The sequence below is a fragment of the Rattus norvegicus genome, chromosome 2 (assembly GCF_036323735.1).
Source record: "Rattus norvegicus strain BN/NHsdMcwi chromosome 2, GRCr8, whole genome shotgun sequence".
Classification (NCBI taxonomy): domain Eukaryota; kingdom Metazoa; phylum Chordata; class Mammalia; order Rodentia; family Muridae; genus Rattus; species Rattus norvegicus.
The window spans coordinates 133420596-133440807 of record NC_086020.1 but is presented as its reverse complement, the minus strand read 5'-3'; the positions used below and the strand labels follow the sequence as shown (position 1 = coordinate 133440807).

The 20212-nt window shown below is 35.9% G+C and overlaps 1 protein-coding gene across 4 annotated transcripts in view; it reads right to left on the bottom strand.

Annotated features, from left to right (window-relative positions):
- Positions 1 to 20212, bottom strand: part of Tgap1l12 (GTPase activating protein testicular GAP1 like 12) — a 697215-nt gene that overhangs the window by 140997 nt on the left and 536006 nt on the right. For all 4 annotated transcript variants that reach the window (XR_005500942.2, XM_063282873.1, XM_039103653.2 and 1 more), the window contains exons 30-31: positions 18856 to 18910; positions 17911 to 18016 (exon numbers count right to left, since the gene is read on the bottom strand). The gene's annotated coding sequence lies outside the window, so the exon portion shown is untranslated. The remainder of the gene's footprint in view (positions 1 to 17910; positions 18017 to 18855; positions 18911 to 20212) is intronic.

Here is a 20212-nt window from a genome sequence, read left to right as displayed (position 1 = left end):
CATTGAAGGAATCAGAGAAAGAACTGGAAGAGCTTGAAGGGGCTCGAGACCCCTTATGAACAACAATGCCAAGCAACCAGAGCTTCCAGGGACTAAGCCACTGCCTAAAGAGTATACATGGACTGACCCTGGACTCTGACCTCACAGGTAGCAATGAATATCCTAGTAAGAGCACCAGTGGAAGGGGAAGCCCTGGGTCCTGCTAAGACTGAACCCCCAGTGAACTAGATTGTTGGGTGGAGGGCGGCAATGGGGGGAGGATGGGGAGGAGAACACCCATAAAGAAGGGGAGGGGGGAGGGGGATGTTTGCCCGGAATCCGGGAAAGGGAATAACACTCGAAATGTATATAAGAAATACTCAAGTTAATAATAATAATAAAAAAGAAATATATGTAATAAAAATTTTTAAACAATCCCGAAGGCTAAATAATTATACTCACATTTTAAAATGTGTTTCTGTCTGAGGTTAATAACAAAGCAAGGATCACTGCCCAACAAGTAAATTAAGAGATGACTAAATGTGTTCAAAAGAACATATGCACAAAAGGTTGTCCGGAGTTTTTATTTATTTATTTTTTTTGGTATTTTTTAGTAAAACTATAAGTCAGAATACTGATTTTAAAGATCTATTAGAAATGATTTATCTCTCATTAAAAAGATCCTCAAACAATATGTACAACAACTAAGCTTGTAAGCAAATTACTATTTAAGTGAAAAAATGTAAGACAAAGCAACTGACATGAGACAGGTATTAAGTAATTCTTATAATATCAATTTTAAAATTGCTATGGTACAATGAAAGGCTTTCCACAAAACATTTACATACAAGTGTCAACACAAGAGAGTTGGACACACACTTCTCTTCTTGTAAATAATTCAGGAAGTCCACATTTCAAGGAAACAATTTCCAGATAATTGTTTTATCACTGAGTGTCTAGGAGAAATAAATACAAATAAAAATTTCTACCGAAGACCATAGCTCAGAGAACACATTTCTAAAATTTTACAAACAAATATTTGTATACACGAACCTTAAATAAAAAAAACCTACAACAAAAGTCACACAGTAAAAACAGTAAAGAATGAAAGAATAATAAAATCATCAGGTACTACAAGAAATAATTTTATTACATATATGGCTAAGATACTGAAGAGATGAATCAGTGATCACGAACACTGGTTCTTCTTCCAGATGACCCAGTCTCAATTTACAGAACTCATCTGATAGCACAAAACTCTCCCTGGTTACAGTTCCAGGCGATTCAGTTGCCTATTCTGGCTTACCTGAGTACCAGGCACATAAATGGTGAAGGAAAAACACCTGTACACATGAAATAATAATGATAATGATGATGATGATGATGATGATGATGATGATGATGATGATAATAATAATAATAATGAGTTAAGACGTCCTATCTAAAATATATGAGTCTATACATAAAACAGAATCAAAAATATGAGGATAAGAAATTGAGAGTGCAGGCCTAGGGATGTAGCTCAGTTTGTAAAACACCTATCATATAAGTAAGGGACATGAATTATAGAACCCTTAAAGAACATATACAAACAAACAGACACAGGCACAGACACACACACACACACACACACACACACACACACACACACAAACTGAGATGGGAAGGAGGAGGGAGAGGGAGAGATATATATGGGTGTGGTATACCCCTTACAACCCCAGTTGTAGAAAAGTATTGTGCAAAGACAAAACAGATTCTTACAACTTCCTGACAAGCTTGACTGATCCTCATTGGTGATCTCAAAGGCAAAGAGAAATCCTGTTTTAAAACAAAACAAAACAGAAGCACACAAACAAAAATGTTAGACAGCATCGAAGGAGCAACACTCATATTATACTTTGAACTTTTGAGGTACAAGTGCATACACATGCATGCAATACGCTCACACAAAACTAAATGCAAAATCAAGCACTGAAAATGATCTATTGACTCTTTAGAACAACAATAAAATTAGGAATAGTGATGAATAGGTTATTTAGCAAATTATACACTCTAATTTAATTATTCAGAATGTAATAAAGATGACTAAGTGATGGAGCAAGCAAGGAGAACAGGGAGGCAAGATTAAAAGCATTAATGAGTGTCTTGGTGGCCTTCAGAAGGACATTAAGAATGCACATCCAAAAGGAAAGAAAGAACTTCATGATATCAGTAGCATCCATGAAGTCTTAGAATCAAGTAGTAACATATATATATATATGTATATGTATATATATATATATATATATATATATATATCTTGATAGGAAAATACTATTATTTACTGTTATTACAGAAGAGTAGGGCCAGGTCATACTGTGTCACAAGGGTTGGCTGTCAAATGTTCAGAAATCATAAGAACTGGCCATGAAGAAATATTTTGTATAATGAATTCAGATGACTAGCACAAGTAGAGTTTTGCTTAGTTAACTACAATACCACTAAGAAAAGTGAACACGCATGATCACAGGTAGCTGCCAAATGGTGAAGGGAGTATAAGACAGCCAAATTGGACAGACAGTTTTCAAGAAAGTTCATTTGTTTGAGAGTGAGACAAGAATGAAGCATCAGCATAAAACACTGAGACAATGGGTTGTCTTTCACAGTGCTGCAGAATAGGGTTTGATGGATGGCAATCGGATGTTCTAAGATACAGTGATGTTCAAGAATTCAAGGTAGGTTCCAACAATAAAGTTTCACCAAGTGACCTAATTGGATACATTTCAAGATGATAAGCCATGGTCATAAAGGATTTTCTGGACTGCAGGTGAGAATATGAAGGAAATAAAACCTGAAAACTCTTGACAAAATAAAAAAATATTTACTAAGTGAAGGCAAAGCTATCTACAAATGTGGAAAATAAAAACAAGTAAGAGTATTATACATTGTTGTGATTGATGGAAGAAGAGAACTACATCAAATTTTTTTATCAAACATTTTATTTAGAAATGGCATGTTACAGAAAAAATTTTGACTTATTTATATATGTATACAAATATATGTGTTAGTATATAGTATTAGAGGCATATATATAGGCTAGAGAAGAAGTTAAGATAGAAGCAGAAATATTCATGAATTTGGCAATATTTTTTAAGATGCATATGAAAATTTAAACATAACAATGTCTTTAAATTGAAAACATAATCAACATAACAACATAACAACATAATTAACATAACATAATTAACATATCAAAATAACTTAAAAAATGCATAAAACTCATATTTTAAAATTATGTTCATAAAGTGATTTTATGTAATTATAAATACATGTAAAATTAATAATTATGGTTCTGATGACAAAAACCTCAAAATGGAAAAGAAGTGTATTTATATATATACTATAAATCAATATTTAAACAAATTTAAGGGGTAGAAGATAAACTTACCTCACCTCATTTGAAATTAATGTCCAAATATATGAACTTATTTTCTGTGAATTTTCCACAGTTAAATATCAAAAATAAATATATTTTAAGAGATTATTTAAATAATGGCAATGTAGTGACAGCTTTTGAATCAAAACATTAGTGTTATATTCAAAACCAGATGCAAATATAGATCTAAAAGACGTAGTAAAATAAAGAGATGAAGAAACAGATTTGATTATGTCAAATATATGAAAAAAGAAGTAATTGACGCAAAAATAGGACAATTAAGCATTTTACAGCTTTCTGAAAAACAGAAAATATAAACTTAAATAGCAAAAGTCTGATATTTGGTGTTTCCCTTCTATGCTACAAAGAAACATTTTCTTTGGCAATGGATGATGAGCTGTCAATGTTGATAAAAGTGCCTTTCCTAAGGGTAAATGAATGAAAGAAACATGCACACTCACTAAGGCTGCAATGTATAACTACAGTAATGCCAAAGAGTGTTAGGTTATTGATCAGATAAGTGAATTATGGACAGGAAAAAAAACATGTTGGAATGAATCAATTTGCATCAATTTTCTCTTCTTCCCGTATATCATTTCATCTTTGTGGACTAAAGCAATATTCATTAGTTATCTGACAAGGTGTTGAGGTCAGAAAAGCAACATGAGATGCCATTTTTTTTTAATCTGAAAGCCTCAAAGGGCTAAAATGGAAACACTCTTGGTACTATAGTTCACCACCTTTCCAAGGTACTCTCCAAGCTGAGGAAATTGGTGATATCTATTTATTTTCTTCTTGAGAATTTTATACAGCATGCCTATGTTGCTGATATTGGGCTCCGATGATGCCATGTAGTCTTGGTTTCTGTTGCTTGGGTTCCTGCCCTTGCCTCTCGCCATCATATTATCTCTGGTGTTACTTTGTTCTGCTATTTCTGACAGTGTCTTGACTGTCCTATAAGCCTGTGTGTCAGGAGTGCTGTAGACCTGTTTTCCTGTTTTCTTTCAGCCAGTTATGGGAACAGAGTGTTCTGCTTTCTGGCGTGTAGTCTTTCCTGTCTACTGGTCTTCAGCTGTTCCTGTGGGCCTGTGTCCTGAGTCCACCAGGCAGGTCGCTTTGAGCAGAAAAGTTGGTCTTACCTCTGGTCTCAGGCCTGAAATCGCACCTAAGGGCTGCATTTCAGCTTTCTGTGAGGGCAGAACCAGAAGAGTCTGGCCTTCCTTTTCTTAGGTCCCTGTGCACAGGGGCCCTAGATGGTGCTAGGTGTTTTCCTCTAGAGTCAGAAATGTGGGCAGAGTGTAGTCTCTCTGACTTCCCAGGCGTTTCTGCCCCCTCTGAAGGTTTAGCTCTCCCTCCCATGGGATTTTGGTGCACGGAGTTATTTGACTGGGTTGCTTCAGATGTGGGTGGTGTCTGGCCCGCCAAGGGAGCTGCAGCTTGAGGGCCCCTATCTTCCTGTTCCCAGAGGCCCTATACAGTTTCTTCTTGGGCCAGGGATGTGGACGAAGGTGGACAGTTCTGGAGGTCTCTCCTGCCATGCAGTCTCAGGAGTGTCCACCTTCTGGGTGATGAGCTCTCTCTCCCACGGGGTTTGGGAACAGGAAGCTGTGGCTTGGAATCAGTGAGGTTCGGGCTCTACTTAGAAACTGGAAGTATAAAATGATTTTCTGCATATAGTCAACTCTATTCAATCTATACAATCCAATGATGTATCAAAGAGGGGGTGTAGGGGAAGAAGTTTTTTTATGTGGTTATATCCTCACTAAAATGCTACAAGAATGCAGCGATCAAGATTTACCATTTATTTTCTAATCCGTATTCATTTTTTATTTATTTCTTCTGTTTTCATTATTTTTGAATATATGTATAATTCCCATTTAAATATATGTTACTGATATCGAATCTTGAAGAAGTAGAAACATTAGAATTTTATGTCATCTACATGTAAAATTAGGAGAATTAGTATATACTGGAAATATTGACTAAAGACAATAAATTATGTGAATGCTTTTTAGATTTGAAGAGAAAATTTAAAAGAATATTAAAGAATAAATTGGGTTTATATGAAACTATGGTAGTTATGTAACTCAGAAGGCTGTTGGGAGTCATAATTTACTATATGAAAAAAGGTCTCAAGAGACAGCTAAATCAGGCTCCTGTCAGCATGCACTTTTTGGCATCAGCAATATTGTTTGGGTTTTGTGGCTCTCTATATATGGGCTGAATCCCCAGCTGTCCCCGGAGAGACTCTGCCAGAGTCTGACAAATACAGAGGTAAATGCTTGTGGCCAACCATTCAACTGAGAAAAAGGTCCTCATTGGAAGAGTTAGAGAAAGGATTGAAGGAGTTGAAGGGGTTTGCAACCCCATAACAACAATACCAACCAATTATTTCCCAAGTACTAAACCACCACAAAGAGTATATGTGGACAGACCCATGGCTTCAGCTGCACATAAAGCAGAAGATGGCCTTATTGGGCACCAGAGGGAGGAGAAGGCCATGGTCCTGCCAAGGCTGGACCTGCAGTGTAAAGGAATGTTAGAGTGGGGAGACAAGAAGAGGTGGATGGTTGGGTAATAGAAAGAAGATACCATTTGAAATGAAAATAAAAAAATCAATAAAAAAATATTTTTTTTAAAAGATATTTCCAACAAAAGAAAAAATTCTAAACATAAGTTTTCTCAATAAATAGCATTGTTTAAGATAAGAAAAGAAAAAAAAACTATTGGTCAATATGATTTTATTTCAGGAATGAAGTATGAGTTTATTATAGAAGATATTCATATTAAATAATGATGCATTCATGGTGTTTCACCACACAATATGGATGCCTGTACTCAGAAAAGATGCCCTGGTTATTAGTTTGTCACACCAGGTCCCTGATGTAAAATGAAGACATTATCAATGTCACTTCCAAGCTGAATTGCTAGGGGTATGTTATTTTTATATAATTTATGAATGAAGAACTATACTTAAGTTAATATTTTGTTTTACTTTAATGATCATAAACATAAAAAAATAATCATATGAACCCATTTGTTTGAAAAATAACAAACAATAGAAATTATTGGGCCAACTACTCATTGAAAATAACTATTAGCACAGGGCCTGAAACTAAATAACAAATGGAATTAACAATATGTTAAACAAATGACTTCAGAAGCATGAAGTTAAATGCTTCAGAACAAGTATAGTGATTTATACTCACTATCAACTGATATTTACTGTCAAAGTATTTTCAGATTTAGAGTATAAAAGAAAATATTAACATTTATCCTTTAGTTCTTGAGTTGAAATGTAGTAACATTATTACAAACTAAAATAAATAAATAAATGAATAAATTAATTAATAAAATTTCAAATCTTTGTTCCTGAAATTTCAGCATTTTGATCTGAAAGACTCAGTTGCAACAAAATGGCAGGCATAACCACAAACTGTTACAAACTTGGAAAATTCAATATATACAGATTTCATGAGATGAAAATTTAAAGATACATTTTCATTAGCTTTTTCTGTGTGGCATTTATTAAGAGAAGACATAATGAGTGTAAATAGTATACCAGTAGTGTATGTGGCTGTACATTTAAAACTTAAATTATAAATCATAACATTTATGGTACAAAATTTTCAGAATTGTGTGAATATACTTTTCTATAACTGACAACAGTGAAATCTTTCACAAGGACGTCTGCTACAGTTTCCCTCTGAATATGGGCATTTCCTTAACAAGGAGAGTTTCTTCATTTCTTTAACATGAGTCCACCAGAGGGAAGGCCTTGGTTGACTAATTGTGTGTGGAAAGTCAAGTGTCTTTGCATGCTGTCTATCATGGATCACATATTTCTATATGCCTGAGAGGATAACTGGAATCTCAACAATAAGAAACAGTCAATGCTGATAATCTACCTCAGAAGAGATAGAGACAGACCACACCAGACACTGATCTTCTACTTATGACAATCAAGTATCGGATTCCAAATGTTCATGAACTTTCAGGCCAGGCTAGAAACGAGCTAAATAGAGTGTTCCAAGCTCTTGCTATGTGAAATATCATTTTCATGCTAGGCTTTCTATTTTCTAACACACATAACATATTTTCTCAATTAAGAACATTTGTGTGTTGCTTTAATATATAAATTAGTACCACAAATTGTTAAATTTAATAAAAATTAATGGACATTCAAATTAATAATCTTTGTCTTATATGCACTTCAGTCTAACTGACTTAACCTGTTTGAACACAAGTCTGTATAATCTCTTTACAAGCAATTGTATTTTAATAATCAGCTTATAGTCTGATAAAACTATTTCCATTGATACATATTAATTATGTACATATACTGATTGAGGCTAAAAGCATTAATGCGTCACAATAATTTTACATTATAACAATTTTAAAAATGCATTCTATGAGACTAAGCTCCATGATGGAAAACTGACAAAGAATCAATAAAAAGTTAAAGAAGGCTCTGCCAGAGCATTACAGATACAAATGTGAATTCTGGCAGCCAACCATTGGACTGAGCATGGACTCTTTTCTCTTAAGCTCCCACAGGACGACTTAGAGAAAGGACTGAAGAAACTGAAGAGGTTTGCATGGCCCACCTGCATATATAGCAGAAGATGGCCTTATCTGGCATCAATGGAAGGGGCGGCCATTGATCCTGTGAAAGATTGATGCCCTATGTAGGGGAATGTCCGGACAATGTGATGGAAGTTGGTTGGGGGGGAGCACCCACATAGAACCAGGGGGAGGGCTGGTGGGGTGGGGGTTTGAGGAGTAAATGGGTGAAATGGGATAATATTTGAGATGTAAATAAATAAAATATCCAATAAAAATGTTAAAGAAGATTATTTTGAAAATTTTCTAAATTTTGGTACATCCTAAATAAATATCTGTTACATTAGAGCCTTTCAGAAAGTTCCATGAAACAGTTATACTTTGATATTGTTCACATTTTTGTTTCATTTAAAATAGTAGCTGGATATGTATTTTTCATACTTGCATGGAAAAAATCCAATCATTCTCTGAGACAGTTTGTAGATTATTTTGTAGATTAAAAAACAAATGCTCTCACTCTTCTTCCTCACACTCACTCTTCCTTCCTCTCTCTCTCTCTCTCTCTCTCTCTCTCTCTCTCTCTCTCTCTCTCTCTCTCTCTCTCTCTCTCTCTCTCTTCCTCTCTTCCTCTCTTCCTCTCCTGGCTTGACACGATAAAAAAAAAAAAAACAAAAAGATGCTGAATTTTGCAGGCAAATGGATGGAACTAGAAAATGTCATCCTGAGTGAAGTAACTCAGCCACCAAAGGACATGCACAGTATGTTCTCACTAATGAGTGGATAGTAGCAAACAACAAAAAATGTACATAAAATACAAGGTACAGTCCATAAAACTCACAAAGTCCAACAAGCTGAAGGGCCCACATGAGGACACCTCAGTCACACTTGAGAGGGAGAAGAAAGCAACCACGGGGGTCGGAAGGGCCTAGGAGGGAAAGGTGATGGGAGTTGGGGGGAGAGGGGAACATGATCTGGTATTGGGTGGGGGAAAAGAATATAGCCCAGAGGGTCAGCAGAAAGAATGTAAACAGGCAACCTCAAGAGGAAGGAGGTTGATAGGACCTCCCAGAAAGTACCAGAGACCCGGGAGATGAGAGAACCTCAGGACTCAAAAGCAGTGACCCTAGATAAAATGTTCTACAGTGGCACAAGGGAACTTATTGAACCCACATCCATCAGAAAGACAGGCCAACAAGTGAGGAATGGGATTGCTATCCCACAGTTAAGTTAATTGTTCCTGTCTGAAAGAACTTCAGGGATGGAAATGCAAAAGAGCCTGAGGAAAAGAATGTCCAGTGAAAGCCCAAAGTGGGGTCCAGCTCAAGGGAAGAGTCCAAGGCCTGACACTATTACTGGGGGCTCTGGAGAACTCACAAAAGAGACCCATCACAACTGCCCTCTGAAAGACCCAATAAGCAGCTTAAACAGTCAGATGCAGATATTTATACCCAACCAATGAACAGAAGATCTTGACCCCTGTGGTTGAATTTGGGAAAATCTGGAGGAAGTTGAGGAGGAGGGCAACCCTGTAGGAGGACCAGATGTCTCAATTAGCCTGGACCCCTGAGATCTCTCAGACACTGGATTATCAACTAAGCAGCATATACCAGTAGATATGAGGCTCCCAACATATATGCAGCAGAGGATTTCCAGGTCTGCATTCAGTCAGTGAAGATGGACCTAACCCCTCAAGAGACTGGATGCCTCAGGGAGATTAGAGGGCGGGTGGGGCGGGTGGAGTGGAGACTTCCTTGTGGAGATGAGGGGGCAGTGGAGATGATGTATGGGATGTGGAAAAGTAGCAGGGAGGGTTGGGAAGAGAATAAAATATGGAGCATTAAAAAAATAATTTTTGAGATTATTTATCCAGTATTCTTGAACATCCTGTTGCCTACTAGAAGAGTCTTCTTGGGCTCAAAATTAAAATTTCCCTGAATTTTAAAGGTCCTAATTCTTATAGCCATAGCTTTAAATCTTCAAAGTTAATGACCAATTTAAGAGTACTGGATCGGGGTTGGGGATTTAGCTCAGTGGTAGAGTGCTTGCCTAGGAAGCACAAGGCCCTCGGTTCGGTCCCCAGCTCAGAAAAAAAGAACCAAAAAAAAAAAAAAAAAAAGAGTACTGGATCTTTTCCCGATGGACCCTGATTCAATTCCAGCACCAACATCAGATAGATCACAGAACATCTGACACTTTTGGTGTCTGCAGACACATGCACTGACATGCACATGTCCACACACATCTATGTGTATTTCAAAAATAAAAAAAAAAACTTAAAAGTTAAAAAAAAGAAAAATGTACTCTAGAGTGTTAATGAATGTACATGTTTGTAATATAATTTTTGATTCCCATGTTTTTATTTATTTCCTAATGCTGCTCTGTATTTGTTTAAGGTTTCATAAAACTTAAGATAGTTAGAATACAAAGGTTCCATTTCTTTATTTTATAAATGATGACATACTTATGGGAAGAAACGACATTTGTTCTTTCTTACTTGATGCAGAGATGCAGTTTGGGAAATGTGCTAGAGTAGTTTATGATAGTACAAACTGTTATTATTAGCATACAGTATAATATTTTATAAGTTCAGAATGAAGAAATTATATCAGAATCAAATTGAAAACACTAAGGTGAGGAACAGCAAAACATTTACAGAAAGGTGAATTCAACAGGAAGAATGCTCACTACCCACACTGTGCTATGACTCCTACTCAGGGTCTTCAATCAGTTTTTTTTCTTTCATAAAGAGAAGTCAATGTGTTTCAAAATAATATAAAGATATACTAGTTGTAAGAATCTCCATTCTAAAGTAGTGTCAAAATATATTGCCAGGAAAATAATTGTAAATTAGAAATGTAAAATTACATTCACAAATTTTACTGAATATGTTCAGAGTGTAAGGATATAATAATGAAGAACACACTTCAGAAATAGTAAATTATAATGCTGAATTTTTTTAGTTCTTGAGTCAATGTAATGTTTAAAGCTATAAATCCTGCTGTAGAGAATTGTCATATTAAAACCAAGTACCACATGAGTCACCCTCTTGTCAGTCAAAATTAATTCAAGGAACATAAAATGATAAAGAATATTTGTTGCATTAAAATGTTTATGGAGTGTAGAAAATGTTTTAGAGGACACTAAACCTCAAAACACATGTAAGATAGAAAACATGTAAATGAGACGGGAAATCATGGATATATCACATCATATCAGAAGATTATCAACTGGTCTATGAAAGAGAAGTCATTTAGTCATACTCCTCTAATAAAGTCTTATAAGTTTTAAATAAAGGAGAGTACAGAGAATAGATTAATTATTAGGAACCAGAATGTGATATTTTTGAATGGTTTTTTGGTGGATAATTTCCATTCTGATGATATAGCATCAGACAGAAAACATGAAATAAACAAAATTCCTGAGCTGAAGGGCTTAATATGAATTTGTGGATATAAAACTCTTAACTTGCAGCCTACACTATATATATATATATATATATATATATATATATATATATATATATATATATATATATATATATATAGAGAGAGAGAGAGAGAGAGAGAGAACATTGAGTTGAGGCTCGCTGGTTTCCAGTCTCAGAGACTCAGTCCATTATCACGTAGTGGGAAGAAGCATGTCAGCATCCAGGCACACTTGGTGCTGGAGAAGCTGGAAGCTCTACATCTTAATCCAAAGACACCGAGACTGGTTATGTTTCACACAGGGTATAACTCGAGCATTTGAGACCTCAAAGCCCTACCTGCACAATGATGGATTTCCTCTAACAAGGCCACACCTCTCCCAATAGTGCCACTACTTTATGGGCCAAGCGTTCAAATACATGAGTCTATGGAGCCAAACCTATTCAAATCACATTCCACTCCCTGGCCCCATGGCCTTGTAGCCAGAACATAATGAAAAATACATTTCATTCAACTTCAGAAGTCCTCATATGCTATCACAGTCTCGGAGTTTAAAAGTCCAAAAGTTCAGTCCTTTCTGAGATTCATGCAATCTCTTACTATAATCCCCGATAAAATCAAAATCAAAATCAAAAAATAGATCACATACACCCACAAGGAATACATTACCATTCAAAAATGTAGGGAAGGGAGCACAGTGAAGAACCAATACTGAACCAAAACAAGACTGAAAACTCCAAACTCTGCATCTCCATATTTGATGTCAAAGCTCTCTTCAGATCTCCAACTCCTTTGTTGGCTGCACCACACTTTTTTTTCTTGTACTGGTTTCACTCTCTGTTAGCAGCTTTCCTTGGGAGGTATTCCATGGCTCTGGCATCTCTAACCTCTTTGAGTCTCCATGGCCATCCAGGCTTCACCTTCACAGATTCTGGAACACAGCTTCTGCCACTGCTGTTCTTGTTTGTATTGAAATCACCAAAACAATGGGGTCTGCTGCAACTAGGATGCACTTTCACACATAGCCTCTCATAGTTCCTTTTCATGGTGCCAAACCTCAACTTCTCTGCATGACTCCTCCAGTCCTAGACTTTCTACTGACACTGAGGCTGTGCTTTCACCAACGGCCTCTCCTGGTGCCAAGTCTCAGATTTCTCCATGACCCGTTCATGCCTTCAAAATCAGTACCACAGGGTGACTCTTACACATTGCCAAGTCTGGCTGCCAGGGAAAGGTACAACTTTGGCTACGTCAAACAATGGCCTTTAAAATGGATATATTTAACCTCAAAGAAGGTACTCAGTGTCCTTCCTTGCTCCTTCCTTTATTTCCATCATTTTTTATATTTAAATAAATTTTAAAATTGAACTAGTTATTATATTCTTCCCTCCCCTCAGGTACTTCCACATCCTCTTCCCCTCACTCCTCACCTACCCTTAAGTACTTTCTCAAAAAACTAATGAAAGTGTAGTATAACAAAAATCCCAAATCATGAAAACAATGTAAGGATTACCAATACAAAACTGTAATGAAATCAAAGCACAGAAATAAACCACGGGGCCCATTATTTGTTGATCAATTACTTCTGAACATGAGACCTACCCTGAAGAAGTTGATATATCAAGTGTCACTCCATTGAAGAAAACTAATTTTCTCTCTCCTACCAGGAATAAGTGACGGTTTAGTTGTTAGTCTTTACCTTATTGCCCAGGTTCTTACACATTTCTCTTAAAAATACATAATAAAATAAAATACAATGAGATAAAGCAAAACCTATCACATCAAAGTTGGGAATTGAGCCATCAGAAGAAGAGGCCAAGAGAAAAGACAAAAATCAAAGAATCACTGCTTCACGTACATAAGAGCCCCATAAAAACATTAAACTGGAAAGCCATAATACATATATATATATGTATTATGTAAATATCTTTAACAATTCTGATCAAATTCTTGGTAGAATTATATCCATATATATATTTATTTATGTATGTAATATATATATATGTGTAATATATATGTGTCATATATACGTGTAATATATATGTAATATATGATATATATATATCATGCTGCATAAGTCTCTGTGGGTATAAATGAGCTTTGCTCATATTGATTTAATTAGTTCTGTTTCTTGGTGTCCTCTATCCCCTCTGGATCTTTGAGATTCTTTCTGCTTCATGGAGTTCACTGAGTCCTTAGGGGAGGGATTTGATAGAGATATCCCATTTAGTGCTTAGTATTCCAAGGTCTCTCACTCTCTGAATAATGTCTGGCTGTGGGTCTCTGTATCTGGTCCCATTTGCTGTAGGAAGATGCATCTCTTATAATAGTTGGAGAAGCCCTGAACTATGAGGGTAGTGGAATATCATTAGGAGTCATATTTTATTTTCACTACTTGTTTTGTTTGTTTGTTTTATATTATTTTGTTTTTTATTAGGTCTATGGACTATCTCGTCTTAAGTTCTTGACCAGCCAAACAGCTGTGTTTTGGATATAGCCTACCCAATACCTATCTTTTGCTTTAATTAACTCGCTTACTCTTTAACAATTCTGATCAAATTCTTGGTAGAATTATATCCCTTCTGAAGTCTCTGATAACAATATAATTTCCTGATATTTTCTAATCCACCCACCACTGGCATCCTCTCAGATGCCAATTATATCACTGAGTTGTATGTCAGGTTGCTTTCCATTCCATTTCTAAAACCGCTGCCTCGTGAGGGGGACCTCATGGTACCTATTGTACCAGGACTTATGATTGCTCTGGTCTACTTGGATTCTCCTTACATAATTACAGGCTAATCTCCTCTCTCTCTCTCTCTCTCTCTCTCTCTCTCTCTCTCTCTCTCTTCAGTAAGTATTATAGAAGGAGAAATCATATACTTGAGAGGGAGAAGGGGCAAAAGAAGAATTGGACAGAATTTTTTGAGAAAATAAACACCTAATCATCCTGCTAGTACAGCCAAAGTTTGTAGGTAACCAAGGGAATCTTCTAATTAAGACAAATCTTCATGGCCTTTCTCTGTAGCAGAAGATAAAATACCCCATACCAAAGTCTGCCCTAAGCTACAGAAGGTGGCAGGGTGGCGTCCACAGACAAAGCTGTGGTTATTGTTCAGAATAATTGTCTAATTTTTTGGTTTAGAGTTGGTATACGCTTTGAACCTTGAAGTTGTCTTATCCAGAAGCAGAAAAGCACAACAGCACAAATTTTCTATAAGACCTCCCATCCCTTTGGTGATGGAAATGGCTTACAACAGTGGGAAGGCAGTAAGATGGGATAGAAGTGTTGTCCTCAAAAGCAAAGCAATAAATAATTCCATGCTGAACAAAAGTTGTCAGTATTACCCTAATGCTGAAAAGATGTGCTGGGAACTCAGAATTGTAGACAGAAATGATTTTATAGAAAACATGTCCACTGCTAAATTATTTAGGTTGCTTTTAACTTATTTTCAAAACTACAGAACCTTAAAGTCTGAAGTAGATAACTTTAATGTATCAGCTCATGAGAGCTCAGTTATATTTCTGCTTATTCTTAGGGAACAGAGGCTAAGCCGGAGCTCTATGATGCAGTTAACTAATTTTATGCTAATTGTGCATCATATAAAACTCAGTTAATATAAAAAGGTACAATTTGTTCAAGGAACATTGACTATCGCTTTTTGAGTCTGTGTACCATAAAAAATAAAAATACTCCTTTGAAATCAGTACTAAAAATGTAACTAGGAATGGTACTATCTGGTTTTTAATAGAAAATTGATATAAACAAAAAAGTCTATACTGTAATATGAATATAGATAGAACTGTGATTTCATATGACTATGTAATTCAATGCATTCTGAAACACACCATAAATGATATCAGAGGTTTAATTTTTCCCATGGTATGACAGAATTATATTTTATTCTAACCATAAAGTAGAATTATACTAAGTTAAAATTTAATAATAAAATTGCAGACAATATAGAAATTATGCATAATAATGTAGGCACTCCATTTGTCAGGAAATAAATCTACATATAAACTATGATTTATTGTGGAAATACCATTTTACATCTGTAATATGATATATGGCTTAATTCTGAATTTAACATTCGTAGAATCATCACACTACCAATGAATTAAAATTAAACTGAGTTATAAGGTGCATGGTTAAAAGAGATATTATTTTATATATGGTTTTATACTGAATGCATCTATCACCATATAGTTGCAAATCTTGTAAATCATATAAATCATTTTCAAAATATATTTTAGAAGCTTTATCTTTTATGAGAGTGAAATAATTTAGTGAGTAATACATTTAACTGAAAGTGTTGTTCATATCTCATAAGAACTTCTCTTATTTCAGTATCATGTAAGTTCTCTGTGCCCAGCCTTAAGACTGATTTTTTATTTTGCTCTCTCTTCTTGAATTATATTTATATGCTTAAATGTTGGAAGGTTCTTTTCCAAATTGATAGCTTATAGCCTTAGCCAGTATTTCTAAGGGATTTTGTAAACATTACTGTTATAATGGTAGTGATAAAATCCATAGTTTTGATAAAAGAGTAATGAGCACTTTGATTAAAACAGAAATAGAAATCATTTGTATCCACTAATTAACTGAAACATATTCCTATTAAAATAAGTGCCAAAAGAAATTCTTAAATATTCTATATATTATAAAAACTAAAATCTTTTTCAAAAATATATTTCATTATTTTTGTATGTGTTTTGATGACTCTTAATGTATTATTGGACTGAGGTAGGGGACCTTTATGGAAGAGTTAGTGGAAAAATTGAAAAAGCTAAATGGGATGCCAATCAGGAAAACCAACAATATCAACTAACCCAGAACCCTGGAAGTTCCCAGGGACTAAGCCACCAACCATAGAGCATATGTAGGCTGGTCTGTGACCTGAGGCATATATGTAGCAGAGGACTGTCTTGTCTGGCCTAAGTGGGTAAGGATGAGACTAATCTTGCATAGACTTGTTGCCCAGGGAAGGAGGATGTGGGGAAGGGGTGAGGTGGGGGTGGGGAGATGAAAGAGGGGGTGGTCGTGGGAGCACCCTCTCAGAGGAAAAGGTGGTAAAGGGGATGGGGTAAATAACTCTTGGTTTGGGACCTGGAAGGGGAGCAACCTTTGGAATGTAAATAAATAAAATAATTTAAAAAAATTAAATTAAAAATGACAAAAAGAAAGTTAAAAGAAAAAAACAATTTAGAAAGGCATCACTGCATATTAATTTTGGAATTTTGATCTTTTCCTAAAATATTAAATCTTGTACCCCAAATGTTGTATGCATAAACATTATCATTTAGTTATCTTACTGGTTTGGTGGGAAAAGTTAAAATATTCCATATCAGAAAAGATCTGCAAAGATTTTATATCTCAATGAGACACCAAGGATATTGTTGATCATGAATTTCCTATTGTTTTCAAATTTTACTGGTTTTCAAAATTTTTTTAAATTAATTTATTTTTACACTCCAGATTTTATTCCCCTCCTGGTCTACCTCCTGAGGGTTCTACATCCCTTTCCTCCTCCCAACCTGCCCCACTTCCCCAATCCCTGTCTCCACAAGGATGTCCCTACCTCACCCACCCCACCAGACTTCTAAACATCCTGTGTCCTCCAGTCTCTTGAGGATTAGGTGCATCTTCTCTGACTGAACCCAGATATGGGAGTCCTTTGTTGTTCATGTGCTGGAGGCCTCATCTCAGCTGGTGTATGCTGCCTGTTTGGTGTATCAGTATCTAAGAGATTTCAGGGGTCCAGGTTAATTGAGACTGCTGGTCTTCCTATAGGGTTGCTTTCCTCTTTAGCTTCCTCCAGCTTTTCTCAAATTCAACCAGAGGGGTCAGCAGCTTCTGCTCATTGGTTGGGTGCATATATCTGCATCTGACTCTTTCAGCTGCTTGTTGGGTTTTTTGAGAGCAGTCATGGTGAGGTCCTTTTTTATGATAGCCCCATAGCTTCAGTAATGCTGTCAGTTCTTAGGACCTCCCCTTGAGCTGGACCCTACTTTGGGCCTGTCACTTGACCTTTTTTTTCCTCAGGCTCTTCTCCATTTCATCCCTGAATTTCTTCAGACAGGAAGATTGTGGGTTGCAGCTTTGGCTGTGGGATAGCAACCCCATACCTCACTTTATGACCTGTCTTTCTGCTGGTGGTAAATTCAAGTTCCCTCTCCTCACTGTAGGGCCTTTCACCTAGGGCTCCCTCCTTCTCTCCCCTCTCCCTCCCTCCCTCCTTGTGATTGCTTTCTTCTCCCTTCCAAGTGGAACTGAGGTATCCTCACTTGCGCACTTCAGTTTGTTGACCTTTCTGAGTTCTGTGAACCGTATCTTGTGTATTCCGTACTTCTTTTGGCTAATATCCACTTACTAGTGAGAACATACCATGCATGTCCTTTTGGGTCTGAGTTACCTCACACAGGATGACATTTTCGTTCCATTCAGTATTTGGATTTGCTTTTCATGAACATGATCTTAAGATTATTTTTATTCAAGAACATCTCATACAGTTTGTTGGCTCATACCTTTAGGTAAACATACAGATAAGCTTCCCCAAAGTCCTCTGTGTATGTTACTAAATCTATGTGCCTTTGAATGTTGGGGATTCAGGGAAACATTGCCTCTTGGAATCTGTTAGAATCAAAGAATAAAACATAAAATATGATTAATAGACAATATATTTATTTCATGGTTGCCTACTACCCCAATGAAGTTGACCCATTAGGCATTCATTTTTATCCCGTATTGGTTTATCCAGGTAAAAGCAATATTGTACTAAACCAATATTGTATTCCTTTTTCTAAATTGCCCTCTCTTTTAATGAACTATTCTATCAAAGAAAAATCATTTTTAGGTTTAATTCTTTTTTCCTTTTTTGAGTATGAAAATATTAGCTCTTTTTGATGTTAATTGTATGAAGTTAAGCCACTCATATGAGAACATGCATGACAGGAGAGGAAATTTGGGATATCAAATAATACTGAAGATGCTTAACTGTTTCTCAGCGAAAGTGATTCTGTTTTGTGCTGAGAGGAAAGAAAGCAGGGACCATGTCTCTTGCTCTGAGGATTTGATGACACAGTAGTAGTTTGAGAGGGTAATTTACAAAGGTTAGAGGAGTCACTTCTCATTTGGGTAAAAAACTGATGGTCAGGCATGTTTCAGTTCTTACAGCATATGTGTGTAACCAGGTGGAAAGATAGCTTATTTCCTTCTCTTTAGTTATCCTAACTTAATTTGTGACATAGAGAACTTATACACAGGTCCTGGACTAAAGAAGGAGATGCCATCCATATTTGAAGCCCATGGTATTTTGAATGTCAGATATCACTGTACATTTCTGATTAGTTTATACCGAGACTGATGACATAACCCTAGTGGCAGTATATTATGTTGCATCAGACATGACTCAGAGTTTGGCAAACAATAGTATCAACCCAAGTTTTGATATGAATCAATATGTTGCTCACCTATCTGAAATCAAATGAACATTGAAGCCTCTTTCGTATGCATTCAGACACTACACTGAAAGATAGAAAATGTAATAAATACTGTTGGGTATTCCATGTACATTTCTTTAATTATGAACAGAAAGAATTAATATATCAATATGATTTTAATCATAGATTATGATGGGATTTGCTCTAATTTTTATTCCAGGAATCATGGTAGTGGTTGCCTCAACAGGCTGATCACATCTATTAAAGTTAATAAAGGATCTAATACATTTTCCCATTAGAATTTTAGTGAGAATAACACTACAGTGATTGTGCTCCTGAAGCATAATTTTTTGACTCAAATTTTAATAGTTGAAGAAAATAGAGCCATGGAGTCTCAATTTGCCAAAGGAGTCTTGCATAAGTTAGTGAGATAAAAAAGACATCAATTTTTCCAGGAGAGTGACTTCTGAATGTACCCGCAGAGTATCCACAACATTAGATTTCCTCAGTTCTAAGGCATTGACACAGGACTAAGAAGTGAGGGACACCTAGGTTTCCTTGGGCACCTCAGAAGCTTCATACCTCAAGTTCCAGCAATGTCTGTTGATACCAGAGAGTTCCTATGAACTAACACACACACACACACACACACACACACACACACACACACACAAACACACACAATACATGTTCTCAGCAGGCAGATACCTTGAGCATGTGAGATCCCTTTCGTGGAATAAAGCCACAGGTTGGAATGGGCACAGAACTATTGATGCAGTGACTATCTACTGTAGGGGTTATATGAGTCTCTAATTCCTTAAGTAAGTATTTGTAAGCTGTTATTACTTCGATAACATCTTCCTTACATTATATAGTGAAATTTTCTAGAAGTGTTCCTGACCATACCACAAATGACCAGCAGCTATGAAAAAATCAAAATAATAAAACAAAATAAAATCCGCCAGTACAAGCATTTATAATTCTCACTAATGATGGATTTCCTCAGAGTTTCTGAATTCCTATTTCAGACAAAGCATTTTGCATATTCCTATTTGGAGAACCTGTCTTTGCAGCACTGCATCTGTTAGGCCTTATTTTAAAAATAGGAGGAATTTAGAAATGAAGAAAAATTTAAATAGTTAATCCTGCAGATCATAGTGTTCATTTTATAAAAGTGTTTATTACTGTCAATGACCCTAAAGATAACGAGGTTTCATGGAAGACATTTTGGTTCAGGGTCAAAATGAACTAGGCCATAAGATGAAAAAATTTATTGCTAGAAATAATGTGACCCTGAATTCAAAGTGTTACCTGCCCCTTCTCTTTTTGCATAATTTTTTCTTTGAATTGTTTCTTTTTACTCCTTTCCTTTCCTCACTCTCTCTCT